This window comes from Thunnus thynnus, chromosome 10, assembly GCF_963924715.1.
Source record: "Thunnus thynnus chromosome 10, fThuThy2.1, whole genome shotgun sequence".
Taxonomy (NCBI): Eukaryota; Metazoa; Chordata; class Actinopteri; order Scombriformes; family Scombridae; genus Thunnus; species Thunnus thynnus.
This window is the reverse complement of record NC_089526.1, coordinates 34,296,583-34,302,947: the sequence shown is the minus strand read 5'-3', so window position 1 is coordinate 34,302,947 and position 6,365 is coordinate 34,296,583.

Sequence of the window (6,365 nt, the reverse complement as noted above, 5' to 3'; positions counted from 1 at the left end):
GTGTTGTACTTTAAGGAACTCCTCCTAGAAAATTTGACGACTTTAGCGACTTTTAGCGACTTCAAATTTGCAAGGTGATATCGAAAGACCTTTGCAATGCTAAATTATGAAGCTTTTTAGTTTTCAAGGAACCCACTCAGCGTGATGTGCCATTAATTTTGCCCAAAACATGTTTGGGGCATTAAACAGGAAGTTGTTGTAACACTGCAATCTGCCCCACATTTCTCATGCTTGATGAGAGTTCAGGCCTGAACACATCTACGTGTCAATATTGAGTCATAGTCATTGCTCCACCTACTGGCAACAGGAAATCAGCCTTATGTGACAAACATAATTCGATTTACATAAAATTTAGATGGTGTGGACTACACATGATATGCAGCAATATGACACATAATTGGTGGGTGTCCTCTAGCGCCAAATAGTGGACACAGGAAGTGATAGTTATCTCCTACAAGCAATGTCCAATATTCATGAAAATATATATCCATTTCAGTTGCCCTCTGGTAAATGTATTGCTGCATTCTTTCCCATATGTCTTATTGTATCACATGTTGGGGGCAGGCTGGAGAAACAGCCATAAAACCTCTTGAGTCCTTATACAAACAAACTCTAAAAACTCTGGACAAAAAGCCAGTGCATTTCCATCACTGTAGGGTACTGGAGAAATACAATTTACTGAGCTTTGACAATTTTAGATTATTCTCAATTTGTGCCTAGTTTATAAAATTTTAAATGGTTTGGCCCCTCCTCCACTATGTGACTTTGTGTACACTCACTCAGTAAGTTCTATTAGATCCTCCAGAATATCCTCTATACAAGATTGTACCATACCATTTCGTCACACTGCATTTGGGCATTCAGCTTTCTGTGTGAAAGCCACCACTCAGTGCAATGCCCTACCTGATGATATGAAGAACTGCAGTTCTATCAATGCATTCAAGGCCAAATAAAAAAATCAACTAAGGACGAATCAGCTGTGTGACCACTGAGACTAGTTTACATTATTCATTTTTAATTGACATTGTGGGTGTATGTGATGTGCTGTTGTGTGTAGCTTTGTATTTTGTATGGTGTGTTCTCTGTGGGGGTTTTTGTTGTTGTGGTTTGTTTGTTTGTTTGTTTTGCTTATGTTTTGATTATAATGGACTACGGATGCAAATTAGCTTCGAGCTAACTCCAGTGCAGTGCATCATTTATGTTTAATACTGCACACTGTCCTGTTCAATAAATCAAATTAATATTTCACTTATGTAGTATTGCCTATGTGCAACAGATAGCTAATGATGTACCCGAACGTAACTGAGATCTTTGACTTTTTGTTAAACTCTGTATCACATGCTCTACACTGCAGAGTATGAGACAATATGTTCGTAATTTAGGTTTGTACCACACATCACTGTGATAATCAGTACTTTTTTCTGGTGGCATACTCCAGTGGCATGTTCATACCATACTGACCATGCAACAAAGTTATCTACAGAGGCCTATAAAGTCCTGAAAGGTGATACCTTTTCATCTTGTTTGAACAAGTTATTATGTTGTGCAAACAAGTTATGGATCTTGTGTGAACATGATAATTTACAATAAAATTCATATGCTTATCTAACATACAGTCTGCCAACTTCAGATACACACAGCCACCATATATTGAAGAGAACTCAGCTTATCAAATTTTATTTTCACCTTGGAATGTCATACAATGAAATTCTTGCTGCTCTTGCACAAAGAAGAAAGAAAGGGCTGCAGGGCATTCAGATAAAGATATATTTATTAACAATTTATGACCAGTTATAAATGCAGACTCTAATTATTTTCATTACTGGCTTATTAAATTAATAAGTAACTGTAAGCCTGATAATTTAGAACACGTTTATTAAATGATTCATAATCAGTTATGATGGTCCATTTGGTCATTTGCACAGGAACTGTGAATGCAGTCTCAGCATTTTGCACCCTGTTAAAAAAAACTCTTTATAATTGTTGTTGTGGTAATACTAGATCGGTACTATTACAGATGTTTTACTTTAGCTAACTGAAAACATTCAGTGTGCTATTTTGCCTTTTTGTCTTCTAGCTTCACTCAAAATTAGATTTAGTTGTAAGATATTGGGTGTTGTAAATAGTTAATAATTACTTAATAGTCACAGTCATTGGTAAGTCATCAGTCCTGCAGTTATAAATGATTATGAATCATTAATAAGGGGCTGAATGTTTCACACTTTCTGAAGACATGTTTCTGTCCCTCTCTGTCCTGTTCTTGTGTCATAGTCCACTCCCAATCAAACTGCGTTTCCCTCTCTTTAGAAGCATCAGTAGTTAGATATAAACAGAGTTGAATGTGCCAGTGTCCTGTAACTACCAGCACAACATAGTCTTGCTTTAACCATGTTTAAGTTAAGAAGCAACACTCAACCAATCAATATTAAAATTTCCCAGAACTATCATTTCTCAGTTGGTATACTGAAAGAGTAACTCAGATAATCAATAGACCTCGCATAAGCTGAAGGAGGTCTATAAATCCGAATTACAACAATTGAATTATTAGACATACTATTTGTGTTTAGGGCAATTAATTCAAAACATTTGTGCATGGTAACAGCATGTAGAATAGACACAGAAAAACAAGATTTGACATAAATGGCCACCCCGCCACTTCTTCCAATTCTAAAAAGATTATAATCATCTAAGGCTACCTCACAAACACTAATGCCATTCTTAAGCCGTGTCTCTGAAAGAGAGTCTGCTTGAGAGACTAATAAATTCACATGATCAAGTTTCTGGTACTGGGGTAGGCTTCAGTCTGTCAGAGAAGGATCAGAATTACAGGGAATGACAACAGAATTAAGGCTCAGAAAGTCAGCAGGCACAGATTCAGTTATATAAGGGGATCAAAGACAGGGCAATGACGATTTGACAAACTGTTTTCAGAAGTAGGTAATTGTCAGGCCAGTGATGTTATAGAATTAAAACACCCTGAAAGTCAGTTGTTTTACCCTCAGTCCATTTGGATGAATACCATCCTTTTTGTACAGGTCCTCCCTGGGCCAGGACAAATCGAAGTCACTTATGAAACAATATCCTGTAGCAATACAGAAGTTCTGTAACCAGCAATGCAGGCTAAAAAAGTGTCTAAAATGCCCTGAACCCTTTCCTAAGGATGGGATGGGGCCAGACAGGATACAGTTTTCCCAAGGCTCTCTATAGTTATTGTCAGAGACTCAAAGTCAGACTGAAGTTTGGTCAATTGTCTAAACATTACATCATTAGCTCCAACGTGCACATAACAATGTGGACAAAGTAAAGATCAAGTATAGCAGAAATTTGTTCAATGACATCAAATACTTTAAATCCAGAGAAACAGTAGGTAATGCTACCAGGAAGTTTGACAAACCTGATGATAGAATTGCCGATCAAAAAGATCTCAGGCTGACCGTTGAGACATCCCCCACCATAGATGACTAGGTTGCTAGGATGATTTACAAGAACTGTCACAGCATTAGCAGCTGTATCAGGTCCCTCATCCTCTACAGTAGATGGTAATAGGGCAGATGCAGGCTGGGAAGACAGAGGTGCAGGAGAGCTATGTGGAGGTGTTATGCTGGGCTTACGGGCAGGATGATCTACCTGGGGACGCTTGGCCTCAGGCCATGGGTCAGGTGGAGAGCCTGTACCACTGGATGAAGGAGGGGAGGCAGGACATTTCCTCATAGATGATATGAATTGGTTACTAGCACTACTAGCTGCAAGTGGAGGAAATGAGCTATCAAGCTCAGCCAGAGGAGTGAATGTGTTTCTCAGGGGGAGTTCAGTCTCAGGGTCGAAAAGGGGGATGGAGAGTCTTCTCTCTCCCTTTACCACTGAGGACCATATTGTAAGGCTGTGAGAACGTCCAGGGCCATCATACCGGTCTCACTGGTTCCTCAGTTAAGTCTATTTGGATGTCAGCTAATGTGGAGCACAGCTGAGCCTTACGTTGAGGGAGTTCATCAATCAAAATTTTTATTTATTGCAACTCAGATTTGATATGGATGAGCTCAGTGGCTGACACCATTATGCTGACCGTGGTGTTAGTCTTTGGTATTGAATAAACAGCAAACAACTCGCAAACTGGCCTTGAAGCTGCTGTTACTGTGCAACAGGCTGGCCACTACAGGGCTGCAAGCTGGGTGCCAGGCTGCTGCTGCTATTGCTGGGGCGTGGGGCGGCTACTTCCAGGCCATGGGCTGGTAATGAAGTGTTGCTGCTGGGCATGGGTTAGCAGTGAGCTCTGGGGCTGCTGCTTTTGGGCGGCCAGCAGAAAACAAGGCTCCACTATACTTTTCAGTTGAGCCATTCCTGCTGACGGGGTCATCAGTGGAGCTGTAAAAGAGATTTGACAATGCCTGATGAAGATCCCTGGTAGATCGAAACGTTGCTCAATTAAAAATTGCTGGGAGCTGCTAGTACAGTGTACGGATCTTTTGTCTGACTCTAGCCTTTAGTGTGATTTTTGATCCAGCACCTGTGAAAGGTTTTTTTGGATGTGCATGCTCCACACCTTGTTTGTCTTTGGCATTTATTGACACAGCACTCCTTTTTGAAGACTCCCTTACGTGCAGAACACTTAGGGACTGTTCCTTATTTATCAGCAGAGTGGGGGGGGCCTTCCCTGAGTGACTGGGGGGAAATGCAGACCCCTCCTTCCACTATAAATAACCATATTTTATTATATTCATACAAAAGGTATGAGGGTATGTTTAATAACAAACCATGACTCTTAAACCTTGGCCCTCTGACGCCTATTCCCTCGTCAGAAAAAAAGCAGACTACCAGCCCAACTTACTGTGGCCTCTCCTATAGCACTGCAAAAGTTACCCATGATAATTCCAGCTCTGACACAAAAATAGGACACCAATGGAATGAGAAAATGGAGGGAGTGAGAGTTATCACCAAAACGCACAGCTAATTTTTTAAGCAAAATGCAAATCCTCCTTACAAATAATCGTATCATCACACAAGCTGTGTGTGCACTTCACCAGAATATGGGTGCATCACAGCCACCCCTCCTACCAAACAAAACTAACAAAATTTAATAAGCCTATACACACACACACACACAGTGTGCACACAGCCAACATTAGCAACATGTGCATATTAATGATCGTTTTCCCAAATTAACCGTAATAAATAAATAAATAGCAGCGGCCAGAAAAATATCAGTTGGCACGGCGGCCATTATTAGACTTTAAAAACGTACCCTTTGATGATCGCATTACCGGAAGTTACTTGAAAACAAAATCCTGGAGTTGAAGAAAGTCTTGGTTTTCTGCACCAAATTATCTCTGGTGTAGGTCTTCCTTTGCCGATTAACTCCAATTTTTCATAAAAGTTAATCTTGAAAAAGACATGGATAATCCTCACTAGCCATGGTTACTCCCGGCTTGTTTATCTGTTTTTTCCCCCTGGTTTGTCATTATTAAATGGTAAATGAACTGTACTTGTATAGCACCTTTCTAGTCTTCTGACCACTCAAAGCTTCTTTACACTAAATGAATGAATGCGCATTAGAAACTCCTCCTTGCATGGCAGCCTCTGTCATCAGTGTATGAATGTACGTGTGAATGGGTGAATGTTGGCATATATTGTAAAGTGCATTGAGTGGTCGGAAGACTAGAAAGGCGCTATATAAATGCGGTCCATTTACCATTTACAGTTGTTACCAATTATCTGATGTGCATAGACTAATAAATGGTAAATGGACTTTACTTGTATAGCGCCTTTCTAGTCTTCCAACCACTCAAAGCGCTTTTACACTACGAATCACATTCACCCATTCACACACATTCATACGCTGAATGGGTACAGGTGCTACCATGCAAGGTCCCAACCTGTCCATCAGAGGGAACTAACCATTCACACACATTCACACACAGATGGCACAGCCATCAGGAGCAATTTGGGGTTCAGTATCTTGCCAAGGACACTTCGACATGCGGACTGGAGGAGCCGGGAATCAAACAGCCGATCTTCGGATTAGTGCACAACCCACTCTACCTCCTGAGCCACAGCTGCGTTTGTGATTGTGTCCACTCCATTTCAGTGCGCTGGTGCACTGCTCAACACATAATGGTGAAGGCCAGGAAAACTGTTTAAACTATGTGTTCAAATGGAGTGTAATCTGTCATCCACCGGTAGCAACCACGTAAATATCAGCTGACAAAACAAACAACAATGTAGGTCTACAGGGCAAAAGCCATGGTAGTTTTCCTAGCTGACAAATAATTGCCAGCATGGACAGTAACGTTCACAATATGATTTTATGTAAGCCTAAATGACATTAATCAGTTCCCTGTCTTATCAGTCTCCCTTGATTTTTTGTGTTT